The sequence below is a fragment of the Poecile atricapillus genome, chromosome 3 (assembly GCF_030490865.1).
Source record: "Poecile atricapillus isolate bPoeAtr1 chromosome 3, bPoeAtr1.hap1, whole genome shotgun sequence".
In the NCBI taxonomy this organism is placed as follows: Eukaryota; Metazoa; Chordata; class Aves; order Passeriformes; family Paridae; genus Poecile; species Poecile atricapillus.
The window spans coordinates 94,352,125-94,374,462 of record NC_081251.1 but is presented as its reverse complement, the minus strand read 5'-3'; the positions used below and the strand labels follow the sequence as shown (position 1 = coordinate 94,374,462).

General features: G+C 39.7%; 1 protein-coding gene across 2 annotated transcripts in view; it reads right to left on the bottom strand.

The window, feature by feature from the left end:
• Positions 1-3,537: 3,537 nt before the first annotated feature.
• Positions 3,538-22,338, bottom strand: part of LOC131576857 (uncharacterized) — a 44,785-nt gene continuing 25,984 nt past the window's right edge. Inside the window, exons 2-3 of one of the 2 annotated variants that reach the window (XR_009277085.1) lie at positions 6,017-6,192; positions 3,538-4,294 (exon numbers count right to left, since the gene is read on the bottom strand). The gene's annotated coding sequence lies outside the window, so the exon portion shown is untranslated. Of the gene's footprint in view, positions 4,295-6,016; positions 6,193-7,667; positions 7,855-22,338 lie in introns of those variants that run through there. The other variant, XR_009277088.1, reaches the window with a different exon arrangement.

Below are 22,338 nucleotides of genomic sequence, written 5' to 3'. Positions count from 1 at the left end.
AAAACTGCAGGACTAAAACAGATGGTAAATGTGTCTCATTATTATATGCCACAATAGAGCTGTTTTTTTATAATCTCACTTGAGAACCTGAAGGAGAAAAATTAAAAGGTCAATTTATACCGAATTACTTTTGAAGAGGGAAGTTTTCATTTACAGTTGGCTGGTATAATTCTGCAGATCTGTTCAACTGTGTACAATATTTTCATAAATTATATTAAATAAACCACAATTTATTACTGATTTATTATTAATGTGAACAAGTTGCTGAATGCTCCAAGTCACTCAGTGTATGTTTGATACTGAGCAAAAGGAAGGTCACCTATCCATAAGGAATAGATGTGTCCCAGGAAGAGAAATTATCTCAAAAAACACAAGAGTTGAGATATTCTGGCAACTGAGGGCTGCATTGGCATTTCTGCTGTAAATAAACACATAGAAGTAAATAAAAGGGCAGATTTGACCCTTTGAGCAGATAGACCAAGTAGAAGCAGAGGATAGCAGGATTTCCCTCTGCAATATTTGTGAGACCACATATCAAATACTGATTCAAAGTGAGAAGGTAAGATGGAAGGGAAGAGCCTGGCAGAATTTTTCCCCAAAGTGAAAGCTGTTGGGTTTTCTACTCCCTCTGTGCTTTTGGCAACACTGAAGATGCTTCTGATACTGTTCTTGCACATGTTCAGGATGTGTTCCCTGCTCTCTGCGTTTCTCTTAGGCAGACAGACTGGTCTTCCTCATCAGCAAGGATTTGAAGGGGAGAAACCCAGAGCTGTTAGATAGGGGCTGTCCTGCACCTCTGCCTTGAAGTGCACAAGATATCAGGCATCCTGAAAGAAAACTCCTTTCACTGGATGAGACGGTAATTTTCATGTACTGAAAATGCCAAACTTAGAATCTGTTAGAACAGAACTGATGGTTTGGTTTTGGGGTTTTGGGTTTGTTTTTTTTTTTTGCCACTGCTCTGACTAAATACTCTCTTGCAGCTGGCAAAACACATGGAACATTTTATGTGCAATGTTCTGCTTTGTTTTACACCATGGCCAAATGGTTTATAGGACCTCGCCTGACAAGCAATTTTAAGAGCCTTCAGAGCTGAACCTTATAGGATACAAGATGGGTGGGGTTGCTTTTCCAGGAAATTTCTAATCCAAAACTGACAACAAAAACAGGTGTGAATAATATTAAGTAGAGTCTTAAAACTAAGCTTGTTAATTGCCCACAGGCCTGCAGTAATATTTGCTGAAGCAGTGTTGCTTAGGTAGCACTGGATTAGTTTATGTCAAAAAAATGTTCCCGCACTTCCGTTTATTCCAATATTATATGTTGATTCCACTGTCACTTTAGGTGGTAACTGATGTGTTTTCTTATTCCAGCCATTCTCCATTGGAAATAATCACAAAATGCAGTTTGATATTCCATGTTTGTACCACAGCTGATCCCTAAAGTTCAGAACAGGCAGCTAAGGATTTGCTAAGTGGGCAGAAGCACCTGTAGGTGAGAACAGTCACCAAAGGCTGTGTCTAACACCTGCTCCTGTGAGGCCCTTGCCCGAGTCTCTGTTGTGCTGAGAGAAGGATCTAGGTGAAGACTGATTTTTAGCATTCATCATTGAATAAACCTTACACGCACAAAGTGAAGCTGTACCAACACAACCCCTAAAAGACCCCAGGCAGAGACGATTAAAGCTACAAAGTTAGTCTAGAAAAACTTAGAGAAAGAAGGAAGTCTTGTTAGCTCATCCAAAGGTTAAGTAAAATACCACTGTGTTACGTACAAGTACTCAGCTGGTGCTGTCAGTCATGGACTCCCGGCTGGGAAAACAAAAGACTGAAGAGGCAGCAGTTCCGTGCAGAATGTAGTGCGCTGAGCTCAGGGTGAGGAAGGGAGGGAAAGCCCCAACTTAGGGCATGTGTTCTGTTCTCCATCCCTCAAGTCCTGAAATCAGAACTGTTGCCTTAAATGTTTTATTACAGAGCTGAAATAGAAGTAGGTACTGTTTAGCCTAATTACAGAGGTTGTGACCTACATTATGCAGGTAACAAGACTAAATAATTCATGGGCTTTGGCCCAAATGTTTGTGAAACTTAGAATTTTATTAGCAGCTAGATGGCAAATTCTTTTTCTATGCTTTTACCTTCTCAATGCAACATTTCTGTTTTCTGCTCCAGGCTTACAAGCCTCAATTCTGCAAGAAATAGCAATAAATACAATGCTAATTTTTCAGATTAATCATTTGCATCTGTGGAGTAACTATTAAAATGTCTTCCTTTCTTATTTAAGCACAGATGACTGGAGCTGCATAGAGAATCAGGCCCTCAGATATGTCTGAGCCATTATCCACACACCCAGAATAGCTAGGACAAGTGCCTCAGAGAAAATTGTAAGAATCCCTGGAGTGGACAAGCATCCAATAACCTTGCTATATATAGGAATTTTCTTCCTAACCCTTCCACTAGAAGTTGGCTTACATCCTGGCTGACTGAAATTTACATCCCTGTTTTGTTGGTTTTGTTTTCGGTTTTATTTTGTTGACCTGATGATTTTTGAGCTTGGGAAGGTTAATGAGTCCTGCAGGCCACTTGGAAACTCTGTCAGAAGTCCACATTTTTCAGAAAAAGCTTCATTCTTCATAAATCTTCTGTGTTTGCATTGGTTCGTCCTTTCCTTCTGTGTTATGAGATATTTAAAAAAAACCCTCAAACCCTGATGTAGCTTATTCCCTCTATCTTTCTTGTTTTTATATCCTATGTCAGTCTACCACAACTGAGTATTTCTCTGAACTATGTAAATTTCTGTTCTCATTGTGGTAGATCTATCACCTGCATACTTCAGTTCCTTCTGCTTTTTATTACAATATTCAGAGAATTGATTGTGCTGTTGGTATAATTTATTTACTTATCCATACAGCTTGATGGTGAGAGGATTAGATTTGTTAATGGATCAGTAATTTCCTGACTCCAGTGACACATATAAATCAAACAATAAGTAAGTTAGCAGCTACAGAACAAAAATTTGCTGCCAACAGTTTTTCATTTCCTACACAAAAATACCCACATTTAATTTTATTGCATATTGAAGAAGGCTAAAGAGATAAAGCTGTTCCCTAAGGTAAAGTGAGAACAAGGAAGTTGTTTCCTTCATATTAATCTGTCTTTCTTAAAAAAAAAAAATAAAATTAAAAAAAAATAAATCAGTCAAATTAGGTCAAATTTAATAAGCTTGTGCTGCTATTTCCTACAAATTTTTGAGATCCTAGGAGCTGTTACAGAATCCAACAAACTGCTAACCTGTACCAGAGCCAATGATCAATAGCACTTTGAGGAGCTGCCCTATCTCCTAATGGATCTATGAAAAGTTAGCCCCTGATTTTCATTTGTAAATTTCTAATTTCTTATATGGAAATAAATAAAAAATACTCGATGAAGCCAAAGGATAAGGATGTGGAGAAACTCCATACAGGCTCCTGACCTTTATTTTCTGGTTTGCATTTCTCTCTGCAGCACTTTGTTGTGTAAGGAGGTATTATATATGCTGGGTATGTTAATGCAGGCAGCACAGCCAACCTGAGTGTATTAAGGGTAGAAATCACAAGGTCAGAAGTGCCAGTTGTACTAATTAGTGCAATCCTGACTAAGAACAGTTACATGACTTTATTTTTAATGAGTACAAGGATTATGGGAATTTAGATAGAACAATAATCTATTTTTATCTGGTATTTTGTAAGCTCAGAAGATGAATCAGGAATAAGCTGCATAGTAAGACAGGCCAGACCTGCAGCTAAATTATCAAAACTGCAGAAACAAAACATGCCTTACTTAGAGCACTGCATGGAAGTCTCCACGTTAGAGCAATAACCCTTACTTGGTATCAAAAGTATGTGTTACAGTGACAACTGTTACAGTGGCACCCACCTCAGAAGTTAGTATGACAAAATTTGTTATTTTTTTAACACTTTGGAGTTTGCAAGTCAGGAGGGAGAGAAAATACATTTTGCTAGTGGTTGATCATATTTATTTCTTATAATTGCTGCATCATCTCCTATTGAAGGCTAAGAAGGCTGAAACTGTTAAAGGGAAACAAAAATAACAGCAAAAAGGAGCTGTTGGGCGGGGTTTCTGTAAGGAGTAGGAGCCAACTTACACATTTATGTAAAATATATGTTCTGTGTATGCAAAGGCTCTGCACTGGGATTTGCTTACTCCTTCCTGCCTTGTGCACTGGCTGCTGGTAATTAAATCAAACATCAAAGGTGGGGTCTTTTTCTTGCCAGGAAGACATTTGCATTGCTGCAAAGCTGGAGGCAGAAAAAATCAAATCAGTGGGAAAGTCAAAACAACTTTCTGCATCTTGGGAGATGGGAAAGGGGACACATGACATTTAAAGAATCATTAAATCAGAAAAGGATGGGGATAGAAAGCCTGCTTGTTTCTCTCACTGGGCTCTCTCTAAATGCAGCCTAGCCTGGAACCTGCAACCCACTCAGGTTAAGTGGGTAAGCACAGCATTTGCACTTTGTCAGCTTTACACCTGTGCTTGAAAGTGCCCAGGATTGGGTTCAAAAAAGTAAAGTGTGACTCTTTCTCCTGTCCTTACAAACCGTAGCAAAACTTTTCATATTTTTTGCCACTGCTTTTTTCTCCACCTAAGCAAAGCCACGTGTATTTTTAGGATTACCAGATCTCATGAGCGTACCATCTCTTAGGATATATAATTCAATAATCTGGCACACTCTGGTAGGTCTTGTTACTCCAGCACATTTTCCAGAGAGCTGAAAAGATAATGAAGTGCACCCCACTATCCTACATGAGCTGGTTGAACCATCTGCAATACAAACATCGCTGTGGACAAAATATTTTCTGGTGATTCAATTAATTGGGAAGGTAGGGTGAGTCATGGTATCCTGTAGGAATTTGTATTAACAGTTGATAATTTAGAATTTTTTAGATATTGCTTTTTCAGATAGGACATAGAACAGGATTTTTCCTATGTCGGAATGTGGCATTAATGTCAGAAAAACTTAACTGATTTAAATTGTGCTGCTCTTAGTCAAGTAAATTCTCATGATACTAAAAATCACTGGGTGATTTAACTTTTGGATTGCTATTTCATGCCCAGGATCCTGTTTTAGGTTGAAAACAAGTTTAAGAGCACCTGGAGAAACTAAAATTTAATGAAAAGGATAAAATTAATGTTTCAGCTTGTACAAGGCTTCGGGCTGCTCACTTTTTTTGTTTTTTGCAGTTTAAGGATTTGCCATAAACAATTGCACAGACCATCCTGTCTTGACCTTGGGCAAATCCCAGTTTCCTTAAGATGATAAATCTCTCCTGAACATGTCCCAGATGCAAAATCCTTCCAGAAATTATCTACTACAGCTAGAGAGAAACATGCTTTTTTTATCTAATTTCCACTTGAAGTCTGAAGAACATTTCTCAAAGAACATCCCGTAGGCACAGCTGCACCTGGATTGCTCAGTGCCTTTTTGCCTGACAGTGTTGCCTCTCTTGCTGTGGTTCTGCAGAGGCTCAGCTACCTGAGTGCTTCAGGACACTATCTTTCCTGCAACTTGCATCACCAGTGGAAGTTTCCAGCACTGAAATGTTAAGAGTCCTTCATCCTCTCCAAAAGGAGATATATAAATAAGAGGATTATTACATCTGTGCTGAGATTTTTGGACTTGTTACATAAGATCTGTCAAACTGGTGCTGTCCTCAGTTTTCTCTGGTGATGCAGCAGGTTACTAACCATGTTGCATCCCCCTGATCCCTGGTAGGTATCAGGTGTTTGATAAACTGACTATCAAAGAGATTTAGTAGGAAGGCCTGGGCTTCTGTGGTATTGGCTTAGCGTTGGTACCACTTGCTGTGCTGTGCTGGCCCAAATAGGAATTTCTCAGGCCAAGATCTGTGGAATCATGAGCTTCTGCTCAAGCAGTGACTGAGATATTTTACAATGTTTCAGCTAAATAGCCAGTGAGATGCTGCTCTCTTCTAAGCCTTACTTTCTCCCTGCTCACCTGTTGTCCCAGATCTGGGTAAGAACTCTTCTGACAACATTCCATCTGGACTTTCAGCTGAGTAATGGCTCACGCTTAAGCTTCAAATGATGAGAAAGCTCACTTATCTCAGGACTGCACCCTAAAAGAGAAAATAAAGAGGCTGGAAGGTGCTTCCATCCAGCTGAGTCACAGACCTACAAGAAAGAAAGATATTTAGAGATTGAATTTTGCTTTAACATTTAGGCAAAATTGGAGAGAAGAAGCAGTAAGTTCATATGTGTCAAAATTAAAAAGAAAAGTGTCATTTATAATTATGAATAAACATGATGAGAGAGATGCACTACATTTTTGCACTGCACTAGAAAGTCTTCCAGCTTTATAAAATGTGAATTCTTATATTTTTATTGGAGGGAGTGAATTACAAAGTAAATGCCTAAGGCTGCAGCTGGTCCAAATGATTGCTGACTGGAGTGAGATACCCTGTGGAAGTGAACTGCTCAAGCACAATATCCCAAACCCTGTTACATCTACATTGCTGGGTACTGTTTAAAACATAACCTGCAGTCAGTTCCTAGTGCTGCATGCAGTCCATGAAAAGCAGCCTCTGGAGCTACTTGCTCATAGCAGTGGCTCTCTTATCTGCAGTACTGGCTCTCCCAGGCTTCCCAAATGATGGGAGCACTCGGTGTTTTAATTCATGATCATTTCCTGATTTATTTGTGCAGATGCAGAGCTTACCTCCTACACCTCTCAGTTTCTCTGCCAGTGATGACCACTACATTAAAAGTGTAGGTGGGTGTTCTGCCTTTCAGGTGTTCCATCCAGAGCGTGGCTTATTGGTTTGGGACAGGCTCTGATTTCAGTCTGTGTGAACACACCAGCCAAGAACCAAGGCAGCAGAGGGCTGACTAATAGTGCTCATTAGATCTCATGGCACTGCTTCAGGAGGTTTCCAAACAGAGCTAGAGGAGGGGAAGGAAAGTTCAGTGAAAGAAACAGACTTTAGGACAAGGGTTTGGTGAGCTCAGCACTGAAGATGAAATTATGGGACAAGTCCTCAGCATTCACCCTGATGGGGGTTGGTTGTACAATACCCCACCCTGCCCTCTCTTGAGCAATTCCTTGTTAGGGGCTCATTATATCTATTACAAGTTGTCTCTTCCTGCCTTGTATTCTTTTCTGATATAAGCACCTTACTTCTAGCTTGTTCTTTCCAGAAAGCTGAAGAATTACTTGGCTGAAGCAGTTATTTTATGAGACATAGGAAGCAGCATTGTAGATGTAATTATCATAGAATCATTAAGGCTGGAAAAGATCTTGTGTACTTACATACAGGCTTGTGATGGTTTAGTTAATTGGCTCAGGCATATGCAAGCACACTTATTTAGCTTCCTCCTAGTGCGCCTGTTGTAGTGTTGTAAGCACTGCCATGAACTGGTGCTGCTGTGTAGCTCTGTGTATAGGCCAGTTTCTCCCTTTTCTCTCCCAAATCCATTGCTGCAGGAGCAGCACCCCGAGTCCAGAGTTTTTATAATGGTGAAATAGCCTGTTCTGACAAATTGTATCAAGCTTTGAAAAGAGATTAGCATAACCAAGCAGAGATTATTTAATTTTTACTTTCAGGAAAAATGAGAACAATGTCTTAACAAATCCAGGCTACCTGCTCCTGGGATCCATTTCCATGGGAGTGTCTGCTCATCCCTCTGATGCAATGTATTAACAGGAACATTGATCCCTCTAAGCATATGCCTCTCGTCCTTGTTGACAAATGCACACCAATAGATACTGTGGGTGATGCATCATTATGTAATTGTGCTTGTGGTGCAGACATTGAACCTCCCGTGACATTACAGATCCTGTATTAAAGACAGAAGCAGCTTTAACATAAGTATTATTCCTGATGTGAACAGACCCAAACACGAGCAGATGTACTGCTACTACAAGCAATGTTAGGCAACTGTGACATTAATAATTCTCAATTTAAAAACAGTGTCTTTTTTAATATGTTAATAGAGAAAAACCAAATATTTGGGTTCTAAAGATTTTGTAGATTAACATCTGTGGTGTATAGAGTTGGTATTAGATAACTATAAGATGTACATTAAGAAATGTATTTTGACCTTGACTACTCAGACTTTGATTATTCAACCCTTCCAGTTATTATAAAAGGGGTCAGGTCCTCTCGTGCCTACTAATTAAAATTAAATGCTAAAATGTTCCAAATTTATCTGAAACCTCAAAACAAATTTAGTATATCAGCACAGAGAAAAAGATTAAAAATGTGGAAGGGGGGAGGGAGAAGAAAATGAATGTCCCAATTCATCAGAAAGCTATTGATTCTGACACTGAAATGTTGGAGGCCATTTCAATATTTTAAGCAACACATGAAGCCTTGTGGTCACTCTACTGGACTGGTATTGGAAAAGACTTGGAAGAGTTCCCCTCTGGCCTACCAAGTCATTTTGCCTCCCTGTGCTTTTGTGTTCTGCTTTGAATAGCACTGACACAAACCTCATGCCCACCCAAATCAAAGCTAGCTATTTTCTGCCAGCAAAATACACTGAATTAGCTTGTGGTGGGATCAGAGAGAAACCAGATTCTGTGATTCTGTCTAAAGTGAAACTACAGAGGATGGGTAATGGGTCAGCATTTTGCACTGGATGTGACCAACATGACTTTCACCTCAGAAACACAGGACTAGCAACTCAATTTCAAGTGAGGTTGAAATTGGGGTCCTGCACCTTCTGGTATGTCTTTGAAGCTTCCTCTTCTCTTCTGGATGTCCCATACAACTACAAACTGTGTCCTCAGATCACCTAATCACAGAGACCTTATCTGCAGTCAGAATTACAATTGATTTTACTTTGATTATCACTCCAGTACACCAGCACTATTCAAACAATGAATATTAGACGACATTGCTATTTTTCACAGGCAGTTGAATCACAGACAGCAGCAATCTTCATCTGAATTTTTCATTTAAAAAATGAAACCTTTCATGACTAAGCTGTCTGTGTGAGCCACCAGGAGACAGGATTGATGGATATATCTCACAGGGACTGTGCAAAGTCAGTGATCTGAACCACTGAGAAGCCCAGAGCACATGGTCACAGCCTTACTGAAGGTACTGAGTTAAAGTTGCCAGTTTAGGGCTGTGCAGGCCAGCACATCTTAAACAGAAGAATTCAGAGACAGCTTTTGTTAATTAGGAGTCACATAATTATATAGTATATTTTTCCATTAAAGACATTAGGGAAGGCCTTTTGACCTTCTGTATTCTTGTATTTTCTGGACTGAATAAGAAAAGATACAGTCTCCTCATCCAATCTTGGTGGAGTCATATCCATGTAGTTGCATTGTAGTTGGTGTCTTTAGAGCTGTCAGCTTTCCTGCGTGCTCCTGTTAGTTTAGGTAAACCATACTCAAATAAGAAACTGAGCTTACCTATCACCTTGCTAGTGCTAGTGCTGTAAGCACAAAAGCATGACACTGTAATTCTCCTAACAGAGCAAGATGTATTAAAATAGCTATTTGGACTGTCTGCAGTTAGCCAGGCCAAAGAACAGGCTTCTGCTCTTCCTATTACCTATGTGACTTTCATCAGCCTGTGACTTAATGGAATACTGATCTTAAGGCCAAAAAGCTAAATTCAATTGTAAAAAGGACAGCTTTAGAATTAGGCTCAATACTTTATATTTTCAAGGCATTAGAAATGTAGTTTATCCGTATGTGACATTTTTCCTTATGAAATTTTAGACAAAATTACAGTCTCCATTCACTCTAACATACTAGCAATTTTCAATAAAATATGCTGCAAGAATTATCCCCAAACAAAGGGGTTTGAAAATCTATAATGATTACATTAAGACATTAAGATATATTAAGATTGTTAAATGCTTATCTAGAACATGAAAAAGGATTTAACCCTGTCATGACAACATAGGGAAACTATCTTTAAAACGTGAAAATGCCCTAATTGTATTGCACTTTATTGCCATGAAACAGAGGGTTGTCTGTGAGTCTCGATATTGCATTTCTATCCCACACATGAGGGGTGGGAGAAACATCCCCAGTTTCCTAACAGGAAAAGATTTTTGTGGTTGATTAATCTGTTGTTACTCTGCCCCACAGATTTCAGGCCTATTGGCCATCCTTGGCTTCATTTAAATCCTGCAAGTGTGATCTTAAGAGGGTTTTTACTGAAAAAAATAATAGCACATAAAATAATACACAGAGGGCAGACTCCACAGCTTAACGACCCCCTTGTGAAAAAAAAAAAAAAAAAGAATACAGGCATTTTATTTAACCTGGTCAGCTGGCCAGTCTGTGATGGCTGTGGTGACTGCAGCATGTGCTCTCCATACCCAGTGGGTGTTGCAGGGAAGATGCAGCAGAGCTTTTATTAAGGGAGGAGGAAGCAGAGTTCAGGAGGCAAAGAACTCAAATCTGTAGGAATCCAGCATTCCCTGGCTCTCATAGAACAGCCCTAGAGGATTTATCTTCTGCACTTCTTTGAGGAATAATTCTTGACTTGTGCAATAAATTACTGCAGGATAAATATATGAGAATATTAATAATGAAAGCATCTTGCTCTTCTATGCTGCAGCTCATCAAAAGATCAAAATCTTGCTCATTACCTGTCTCCTGAGAAGTTGGTAGCAGAGCTCATTTCATTACAGAGAAACAGAAGTGACACACAGCCCTTGTGCCTCCCTTGCCCATGGCCACACAGGAAACAGGGAGGGTTTCAGTAAAAACAAACCACCCCATTTTTATCAGCAGCATGTGGGAAAACTGATGTTCCTGTTGTCTGTGTTTAAAGCAAAGGAACTTACTTGACTGTGTTCTGTTTGACTCCACTGAGATATTTGCTACCTGGAACTTGCAAACATTGTTTATTAGATCAGACCAGGTAGGTGGTATTGTTATTCTTGTAAAAGTTACATTTACAGAACTCTCCCAGAATCATCTTGTTTCCTGAAGCATTCCAAGTATCCTACTGATAAAAATCATAAAACTAATTGTTATACATGATATCTTTTTATGATAGTTGCTGTGATACACAGCTAGTTACTAAAATAAGCTTACACAAGCTATTCAGAGTGAAGTCAGAGATGAGGCTCCTATTGACTTGAATGGAGCTGAGACTTCATATTAACACCTTAGTAGAACATTAAGTTCTGATTTTACAAATTCAGCTGCTGAGACATTAAAAGTTAAGGAAATTTCTTTCATCAGCTGGATAGGAACCTGTCCTTGCTTGCAATGCCTGTCCTCACAAATCTTGGCATTTTTGCCGTGTTTGGGTATCTTCAGTCACCAGCTCCAGCATCTGTCTTTAGCCTGGCTCTCCACAGGAAGGGCACAAACTCATTATGTCCAGCAGGTTGGGATCAAGGAGAGGCCATGTCCGAGTCACTGGCAGTGAGCCTGGAGCAGCTCTGTGCCGTGCTTCCTGTGCGTAAGTGCTGCAGGCTGAGGGGAATGCAGCTCTCTGCTGAGCAGGGATATCCGGCATGGCAGGAGCCAAGCTCCCACAAGGCAGGTTGAAATTGCATTTTATTTGAGAAATGGGAAGAGAAGTCCAAGGGAAGTGAAGTGGTTTTGACTGCAGTATTAAAGAGACTGCTGCTCAGTTTTCTTCACCCTATGCCATTCATTATTTCAGGACTTTGCCCTCATTCTCAGGGTTGCAAGACCCAAATTACAATGTGGGAATTAATACATCAAATAATTGCAGACAGGGAGAGGATCCACTCCAATATTGTGTAGTGACTGTAGCCAGTTGTCTCTGTTTTATAATTATATTTGTCTCAGTACTATTCATTCTGCACTGATACCTGTGTTAGAAAGAAAGGAACTGCATATATTTTAAATTTAACCTGCACTCTTTTTTTCTAGTCATGTATACAGAATGCATACTTCCACTGCCAGTTTCTTTTGTGCATTTTAATTAGAAAGAGAGCCAGAAAGAAAATAATTAGCATTTTTGCCTAAGATATTCTACAATTTTAGCAAGATGTTGGACCACATGAATTCCAAAAATTCATTCTAAGTAAAATTAGTTTATGATTCTAGGCCTGACTCCTATTTAGAAGGAATTGCCCCTTCCCATGGACCTGTGTGCGTTATGTACTTTGAAGCCCCATGCTGAGGGGGTTGTTCTGTTTCTCCAAGCTACAGTTGCTGTATGCAAAGGAGCCGAGTCCAAAGTTGCTGCTGTGACTGGACAGCAGGGTATATGTGTGTGCATTTTGTATGGGGTTATCTGCTGCTCAGAGATTACTTGTAACACCAAAACTCGGGGGAGATGTGGGGTATGTGTGAAATGAGGACAGGATGACAATGTTCATAGCGGAAATACCTCACAGTAATGGCTGTCAACTCCATTACTGTCAAATTAATTCTGAATTGTTGCCCATCATACACTGCTTAGCTTGAGGGAAGTGAAATGGTGGCTTTGCCTCTGTGGCAGAAATGAGAGTAGCTCAGCTCTCTGAGGAGCCTTGCAGAGTGGCAAAGGAAATGTCAAATATCATTTGGTCAGAGAGCATTTTTAAAGTCCTCCAAGAAACAGTGCTCTATACACTTTATCTCCACTAGATACATGAAACAGAGGGAGCTCTTAATTTAGGAAGTATCAGCTTTCAGACAAAGCTGGGGATGTTTGGAGTTGAGGCTATGTTTGGACTGAGACAATGTAATTTGATTTTACAGGCCAAATCTGCACCTCCAAGCAGATAAACTTCTGACTTGAGAGAAGCAGAGAACAGTAGATGCAAAACCAGACTAATAATAAGCATTATCAGGCTCAGTTTCTGGACCAACAGTTAACTTGGCATGTGACACCAGGCAGGTCCATGGCATTATCAGCACTCCTTCTCTAATCTGGCACAGTGAGAATCAGTGCAGCAGACCTTCTAGTCCAAATCAATCTCTATATTTGAACTCCTAGGCAATATCTCAACATGTTTACACACTCTGGTAAGTGTAAGCATGTAAGCATGACAAGGAGTGTTAAGGACCTGAATAAATGAAAGATTATCTATTTAGACGCCTAGTTAGAATTTAAATCCCCAAAGAAGTTTGTTTCTACCTTTGTAGTGCACATACTGTGTCCAGAGAAAGGAAAAGATAAGGACAGGCTGAAAACAATGGAAACTGATCCTTCAGTGGACCTGAATAATTCCCTGAATGCTTTTCTGTTGAGCTACTGGTTCATTTAATTTTTTTTCCTTCCCTCACAAGAAAAGGTCTACAGGACTTTTATTGAATCTCCAGGCTTACTAAATTGATATTTTGTGGAAACACATTGAAGGAGACACTGGGAAGGCGCAGTGTGAGTCTGTGAGCCAGGTAGGGATCTTGAGAAAGAAGCTGAGGGTGCTGAGGGAGTTGAATGTGACACTCTTGTCTAGAAGGCACAACAAAGCTGAGTGCTACCAGACCTTTGCATTAATACCAGAACTATCTTAGATGCATAAAGTGTGAGATAATGACAAGACCTTCTGATCTGTAATGTTACTGATGAGAATGCTACTGGTACAGGGAGAATTAAATGTTTAAGAGTTGTATACTGGGGGTGATCACACAAAACCCGGAGTCAAGCAACTGCTGCTATCACTTAGGGCTTCACAGATTAATGGTCATTCTCCATCTTGCAAAGTGACCTCAAAATTGCAGTCAAAAAGGAACTTAGAAATTACAATGACAGTCTGCACTAATTACTTACTCTGTGTACAAGTATTCTGCTATCCATGCATTCTGTGTGCCAGGCTAACAGCGCAAGATCCCAGCAGGTGCTGGGGAGAAAACAGGTGTAGCTGATGGGGTGATCTCAAGGAGAGAACAACCCCTGTTGCAAACTCCTCTGGCAGAGACTATTCAGGCTCGATGGATTTTGCCCTCTCCCTTGCTTTCTTCCCTGGGCTCACAGCGGTGGCTGGATGGCTCCCTGTGGCCAGAGGGAGAATTGCTTTTCCTGAGCAATTCCAGTGAGGATTTTATTTGTGGGGTCACTTTGACATAATTCTAGGAGGTGGCATTGTAACTTTTGACTTTTAAATGCTTCAGTCTTATCCATATAAAGCTTTGGAGCATGACTAATTAATACAATAATCACCTCTTGAAGAGAACACATTAACTCCCTGAACTCCCAGGACTTACAGGATCAGAGAGAATGCTGGAAATCACTGAGAAATTGAATTAACAGATTCTCAGGATGGCAGCCAGTAAGGGACTTCATGCACTTGTGTGTGGAGGGATGAGCACCATGCCCCAGGGACTCAGGCAAAGCTGTTGTCTTCACTAGGATTATACCATGTGGGTACTTCCCTGAGGACGAAGGGGAATCAGGTCCAGAGAGCTTTGGAGCCCTGTATTTATTCAAACTAATACTCTGTGAATCAAATTATCTAATTAACTAAACATGCATTTGACCACTTTTGACCAGAAAAATGCTATTTTTAGCTGACATTGCAAACCTACATCAGGATTGCATCTTTTTCTCACTGAAACTCTGCATCTATTTTCTAGAAAATTCCCCTATTTCTTCTGCTTTAATTCATCAGTGGTTTGCATGACTACTCTCAAATTTTGATTCTCAGAGCCTGTTACATTTCTTCATCCTTTTTAATGATGCAATAAGCTTCTAACAGAAAGCTAGACAGAAATAATCAGGGTTTTTGACATTAGTTTTACCCAACAATACAAGTAATGTTTTCTTTCTGTTTTTAAGTAGAGAAAGAGAGGGCAATTACAGATCAATGTGATCAACAAAATTCGTTCCAATCTGGATTTTATTAAAGATTTCCCGGCTTCAAGATAAATTTCAGATGATACTGAAATCACCAAGATGGAAGCAAAATAGCCTCAGATTCTGAGTTTCAGCCCCTCCAAAACTGAATGAGGTATCACAGAAATCAGATTTCACATTCAGAAAGAGCAGTTCTCCATGGATTTAAGCGTTTGTTTGTCACATACAACAATAATTGTAATCACCCTAATTTTACAGACTTGGCGACTGTAGACTGCCTGAGGTGTCAGCAGCCATTACCCTAAACTGTCTCAAATATGCAGTAGCTACAATGTATCGCCCTACTATGTAGCATTACTATAACATTCTGTCCCTTTCTCTCGTTCCAGAAGGATGGTAGCAAACTGGAAGGAAAAAAACCAAAACATAATCAAAAGCTGCACAGATGGTTGTGTAACAGCTGATAGGTAGCTGATAGGTAGCTGCAGTTGCTGATGAGTATTCTGGAGGTGGCAGACAGCAAGGGCAATGAAGAATTACTGACAGCATTTAAAGGGACTCTGCCGGGCCATGAAATAATACCGATAAAAGAAATACTTATCAATTTTTTCCAGCAATAAGGCTACTTAAATGGCGAAGAATTTCTCCCAAGGACAGGGACATCTTTCCTTCCTCCCTTCCTCCCTCCCTCCCTTTGCTTTGCAGAAGCTTTCAGAAATTATTACCCTGGAAACAGAAATGTCTTACGTGTCTTGCAAAAGCTTTTTGCTGTGCCCCACTCTGAATAAGCTGTAGTGACTTGTAGGAAAGAGCTTGGATTGTGACAACAACCACAGTTCCCATCAAGTCATCTTCTGATGGAGTGCCAGTCACGTATCACTTCAAACTGGAGAAGGTACCTACTGTGGAGTTTGTTTGGCACAGGAAGGAGATCTGTGGTGTCCTTTAAGAAAAGCCTTGACAAGCACCATGAGACCAAAACCATCAGCAAGTGGTTGTTCATATCTCAGAGTGCTGCTGGCTCAAGGCACAGTCAGCCAGACCAGAACTGCTTTTCATGTTTTCCAGTCATCCTTAGCAGTGAGTTTGGAATGTGGTGTAACAATCAGATATGAATCTGACCTAATGTTCTCTCAAACATTAAGCCCTGAATGACAAGGACTGGTGTCAGTTTAGTTATGTTAGGAGCTTGTCCTCACTCAAAATTCAGAGTCATTCCTGATGCACTTAGCTTCTCTAGGCAGTCCTGCTCGTTTTATGCGTGTCCTCACTTTGTTTGAGGGTCCACTCTGTGCACAGACAAGTGAAGCATAGCCATAACTTGTAACTGAGTTCTGTTCCTACTGGGCATTTTCCCTAAGCACTCTGAGGTGCCTCTAATTTCTGATACTGTAGTCCAGCCTTTTTAAGAAAGCCTGACAAAAGATAGCCAGATAAAAATATAGAACTATCCTCTATTGCAGTGACTTTTTTACCCCCTATTGGCTGTCACAAGACTGAGGGCAAATAATCCAACTGACAGGTAATTCCCCCAGAAAATCCTGAGATCTTCCATACAGCAGGTTCTCCCTCTGGTCCCAGATATTTCCAGGTAGCTTTTGACATTTTCTGTTGCTGGATTTGCTGAGTGCCAGAACAACTCCCCTTTGAACATGACAGGAACAGCTCCAGTGACCTGGAAAATCACAATCTGTTTCTTCTCTCCACTTGGAAGATTAGTCTTGAACTTCCTGTGCTGCCACCAGCAGCTGAGTCTCATGTTGTGATAGGCACCACGAGCCACAGTCCTGTGACCTTAGTGCTGAGCCTGCCTGCTGCCTGTGGCTACACAGGAACTGCAAAAGTTCTCCTGTCTCTGATCATAGGTGTCCTTAGCTCACTCACTGAAGTGCTCTGAGCCTGGTTTGCCAGTCACAGCTTCACGTCTGTCCTCTGCAGTGAGGGTAATGTGTGTCTAGTCAGCACACCAGTGTGGGCTCTGAGGGGAAAAATCAGGCTCTTGCTACAGGATGGCATTCAGGATCATGGGTGAAACATAGAAAAGGCAAATACACTGTGAGTACTGGAGAGTCCTTCAGTAAAGGGCTGTGCTAGATTTAAGAAACAGCCTAAATTACTGCCACTAAAGGCAAACAAATCTTTTGTTGCAGAATAAATAAATAAATAGATAAATAAATAAAATTATATGTATATATGTATATACTTTTGGTCTTGAAATTTCCTTCTCAAAGTAGTTCCATATAAACAAAATGTGAAGCAAAGGACAAGCTTTCATAAGCGTATTGGCTGTACCAGCCCCACAATTGCTGTCTCTGCTTTCTCCTATTAATCTGAATGCATTGTGTCTGTCTTTTCCATAACGAGTTCCACTCAGAAGCTGGTGCTGCCTAGGCAAGAGGTCATATTGATGTCATTAAGTGCCTTCCTGAAAGCCTCCTACAGAAATAAAGTTTAAAAATTGTGAGAAAAAAGAACGGTGGCCACCTTGCCCTTTAAATACTTCTGTCTAACGACAGTGTTTGCTGATTGTTTCAAATCAGAACAGATGAAAATATTTAAACATACATGAGCATGAAAATTTGCTAAAATGTATCTGTCAAGTGTAAATGTTCTAGACACATAGATAGGCCCTGCCTTACAGAGGGATGTGATGAGGCAGTGAGTTCCTTAAAGAGTTATATGCAGCCAAGTTATTTCCCTTCTGTTTTTTCCATTAATGACAATGTCCCTACAAGCCCCACTGCCCACCTCTTACTTGCTCATAAAGTTTAAACCAGAAAGAAACATGCTGCCATCTGTCTTAACTTTCTGATGAGAAGATTTCACCCTGCTAATATAGATACAACTTTGGTTAAAGTTTATCTTTCAAAAAGAAACACTGTCCTGACCAGTAAGCATTAAAAAATCAGAGAATGTCACATTAGTTGTCTGCTCCTCAATTTACTTGCTCAGTTAAAAATCTGTACCTTTCCCTCTAATCTGTCTGATTTCATCTTCCCAAAATCAGTTTGTGTTGCACCTTTCTCCATTTGTCTAAAAAGCTTGTAAGTACCATGCATTTTCTCCACATGAAAGCTCTTACTCACTGTAATCACCTTACTGCAATACCAGTAGAAATGATTTCAGTTTTGTTTGAGAATAAAATACCACAGATCGATAACACATGTAGTTCAGGAAACAGTGGAGCTAATGAAGTTCATATTCCTGAGGATTTGTATCTCATAGTTAAATTCTCTAGTGTCTCAAGAGTACACAATAATCAAGGTCTTCCCAGCAGTGAACCCACCCCCCATCACCATCATCATCATCGTCATCCATGTGAACTCTGGTATAATAATATAGTTGAACACTTTGGGATGTTTCTTCCCTCTCTGCTGAGTTATTTTATTGGAATTTGTAGGACAGCAAGAGACATACAGACTGAGAAATATATAGGTGATATGATCAGTTAAGGTATATTTCCACAGGGAAACAAACAAAAAAAACAGTTTATGCAAAGAAAACACCAGCTTTTAAACCTTTGCAGTAGAAAATATCACTCCAGATGTTTCCATTTGAACTGTCTTGTTTTCAAAACCTTTTTTTTTGTTATTGTCATTGGGAAACCCACATACCAAGATCCTCACTAAAGGTATGGGTATTACACTTGTACAGCAGCTCCAAAATTCAAATCTTCCTTGCTGAAAATCGAGAAGCCAGTTTCTTTTAATTTGAACTCAGGGACACCATGGAGTGCTGCACTATTATGCACTATATACCAGAATATTTGCTTTCTGCAAAAAATTTCTGTCTCCTCATCCTCTTCTACACAAGGCCTTTCTTTTCCTAAAGTTCAGTTGCATCAGATATAACTGATATTCTTGGCTTAACAGTTTATTCATATCTCAAAGCAAAGGATTGTTATGAGGTTTCTGTATGTTTTTACAAGGAGCTATAGGATATCATGTACTTGCATTGTCAAGAGTACCAACAGTAACAGGTGTCTCCTGTTAGAACACTATTACAACTATTTATGGATCTTGCTCCATGGAAAATACTGTCTCTACCCCATCTATCTCACAATGGTCACCTTTAACATTGCAAAATCTGACCATGTATTATGGCCAGTGCACAATTAAATGAAGCATTGCTATTTGAGATATCTGGTGTGAAAACCCATTCCTTCAGTATCTGCTACCAAAAACCACATGGGTATTCTACTTGCAATAGATGAGCACCATTTTCTCTTCTCCTTTTGCTACTAAGTAAGAAAAATGTAGGACTGATGAGGACTAAACTCTGCCATTGTCCAAACAGAATAGGAATAGGGGGTCACACTGTGTCTCTGCTGGCATTGTTTCCTTTAAATATTTAAACATATGACCAGTTTTGGGGCTGAGAGATGGCAGTCATCCTGTGTGAAGAGAAATGTGTTTCATTTGATGCCTTCTGGTGTGTTCAGGTAGCACACGTTTTAAGACATTCTTTGTTCTGTTTCACAGCATCCACCCTTGACAGCAGTGGATGTGGAACTTTGAAAGTTAGATTACAGATAAAACTACATGGAACAAGCCAAACCATGGTCTTCATAAGCAATATGTGGTGGCCAGCAATTTTAATTTCTGCTGCAAAATCTTCATGCCTCATTACATATAGAAGGTAGACTTGACCATTATAGATCATCAGAGCATTTCCCTTAAAGACAGGAATTTCCAGTTGCTTTCCAATAGGATTAAGAGATGAAACTATTAACATATTCGTATAATCCTTATTCTTGGTATTGGTGACTTCAAAATTTCTGAAGCAACACTGTTAGATGACTTTACAATAAGAGGAGAGGTTCTTGCTTTCTTCCCGTCTGGCTCCTCTTGTGCAGCCTCTTTCACGGGGGTTATTGGGAACATTTCTCATCTTCAGTTACATCAGCACTAGAACAGTGTCTCATTAAGTTTGGGCTGCTTTGTATTGAAGATTTTGGAAAATTGTGCCAAAAGGAGCTGGAACTTTCTTCCATTGTTATTTAATAATACATAAATTACAGATTTGTGTTTCTGTAGTTTGCCTTACTTCAGAGACACTTTTTGCTATGTCTGACAGTGATTGCTGTAGTTTAGATGGGAAAAAGGATAATGGAATTGATGTGATTCAGGCTTGACGAGGTTTCTCAATAGATCAGGCTTTAAAATTTGTGCCTGAGGTTCTTCAGTAACTTAAAGAGGATGAGAGATTTCAGAAATGGATGCTTTATATTCTTGGATAGCATGAGTAAGTGAGAAGCCTCATTGTAGAAAGTGCTTTCCAGCTGAGGTTTCATTGCTCTGAGCATTAAAATCTGCACAGAACTTTCCTCTGCCACCAGAGGTCATGCCCCTATTTTCCAGCATGCGGAAATCTTCCTCACTGTTCTTTTGGTGAACCTATGGCATCAGAGCATATACCCATTTCCTAAAAAGACACTTCCAACCTGGACTTAAACTGGCAGGGAGCTTCTGCTTGCTTCAGCAGGAATTTACCCAATTGTGCAAGCTGCTGGTAGACAGGACCTATTTTGTTTAGATGTAGCATTCACTCATATAAGAAGATAGAATTCTCTTAGACACAACACCAGTAAACTCAATGCATGTTTTTAATAAACACGGTCTTAACTAAGGACCTTTACAATCAATTTTGCACTTTGCCTGCAGAGTGATCTCACTTCAGCAGTCAGTCCTAGCCTACATACTCTCTGCTGTAGCACAGTCAGACCCAGTTGTTTTGTCATGGCATTTAATAAAGATGTCCAAAAAAAAAAAAATCATCATGTTCAGATGCTTATCTGATACATATTGAAATTGATTAAGCACCTGTGCTAGACAATCATAAGAACACAGCTGAATTTACTGTAGAAGGAAATGTGAAATTCAAATGCCTATCACAAGAGAAGGGCAAAGATTGAAATGGAATAAAAACAAACTGAATTAACTGCTGCTTCTCCAATGGTTATATTCTCCTAGGAATAACCTACTTGATTTTGTAGAAAGGAAACACACATTACTTGCATGTCAATCATAGAACTCTAAGGTGTTTTTTAACCTTCCTAAATATTTAAAAAAAAAAAAAAAAACCAGTAAATTTTGTCTCCATAACTGCAGAGGTTCTACAACTTAACTTACAAAAATAAATGTAATAAAGGTAAGTTCGGTGAACCTCTTTTAGGATCATGAAAATTAAACTTTGTGAATCTTTTTATCTAGTAAAAATGAATAAATTGAAAAATAAAATGACATTTCCTCCTCATCTAGGCTGTACCTCCTGCATATAATGCATGCATCTAGATGTAATCAGATAATTCTAGGACTCTAACCAAGAATAATTAGAAATAATTATATCAATTTTCAACAAGTTATTTGAATATTTAATTGCACATATAGAAGAAATGAAACCTTCAGCAGAAGCAGATTGTAAATCCATTTTTTTCCTTTGCTTTATCTGATAAGTGGGGATTTTTTGTTTTGTTTTTTCACTTATGGTTTTAGGAATTTTTACCACATACAGCACTGAAGTGTGATAAAGCTGAGACTGGTCTTCTGACCCAGAAAGTCTCTCAGTATCTTACAAACCAGAAAGTCTTAGAAATCCAGAGACACTGCAATTAAACTGAATTTAAAAAAAAAAAAAAAAAAAAAAAAAAAGTATAGAAAAAGGACATGAAAAAGGATAGAGAAATCTTGGTTAACTGTGAAGCCAGCTTAAAAAGCAGCAAATACAGCTGCAAAAGAGAAAGTCTCCTTTATAGTCAGATGTCACAGCTCTTCTGTGAAGGCTCCAAACTGACTGACGTACTGATGTGGCTCATTTGCCATAGTCTCCAACTTTGCTCCCTATGATCCTATGCACCACTTTAAGTCTTCCTAGCCAGCTGTCATTGTCAAACAATTCCCACAGAAAGCACAAAAAATCAAACAAAATATGTTTTGACAAAGAGACCAGCAAAATATAATCTGAACTATTGTGTCACCATGGTAGGAAGGTCTCCTGAGTTCACAGACTGAAGGTGGTTCAGAGAGGGACAAGCTGCCCCATTCCTCTTGCGGGTGACCAGAAGCCTTGTGAGTATCAGCACTGTTAAAGCACTTCAGTTTCTCTTGCCAGCAGACACTTGGTGCCACTGCCACTGACTCGTGCAGAGGATATACTTTTTGCTCCATTCATCGTGGAGGTGCCAAGGTCCCTTTGGGGAATTCACCTGAGAGAGCAGGAGATGTAAACCGAGAGCTCTGACCAAATGTCCCTGTACTGATGGTGCTGAACTTGTGGCTTGTGAGCTTCAATCAGAAGAAACAGTGTGAACTCCCCACGAGGGAGGATCCCAGAAGAATTCAGTCCAAAGGAGGCTGAGAGACTAGAGAAAAGTTATATCCACAGAGAATTCAGCCCAAAGGAGGCTGAGAGACTAGAGAAAAGTTGTATCCACAGAGAATTGAGCCCAAAGGAGGCAAGGAAAGGGAAATTACAGGTGTGACTCACCCAAAAAATGCTGACAGAATCACAGAATGGTTTGAATTGGAAGGGGGCTTAAAGATCATTCAGTTCCAACCTCCCCTGACATGGGCAGGGACACCTTTCA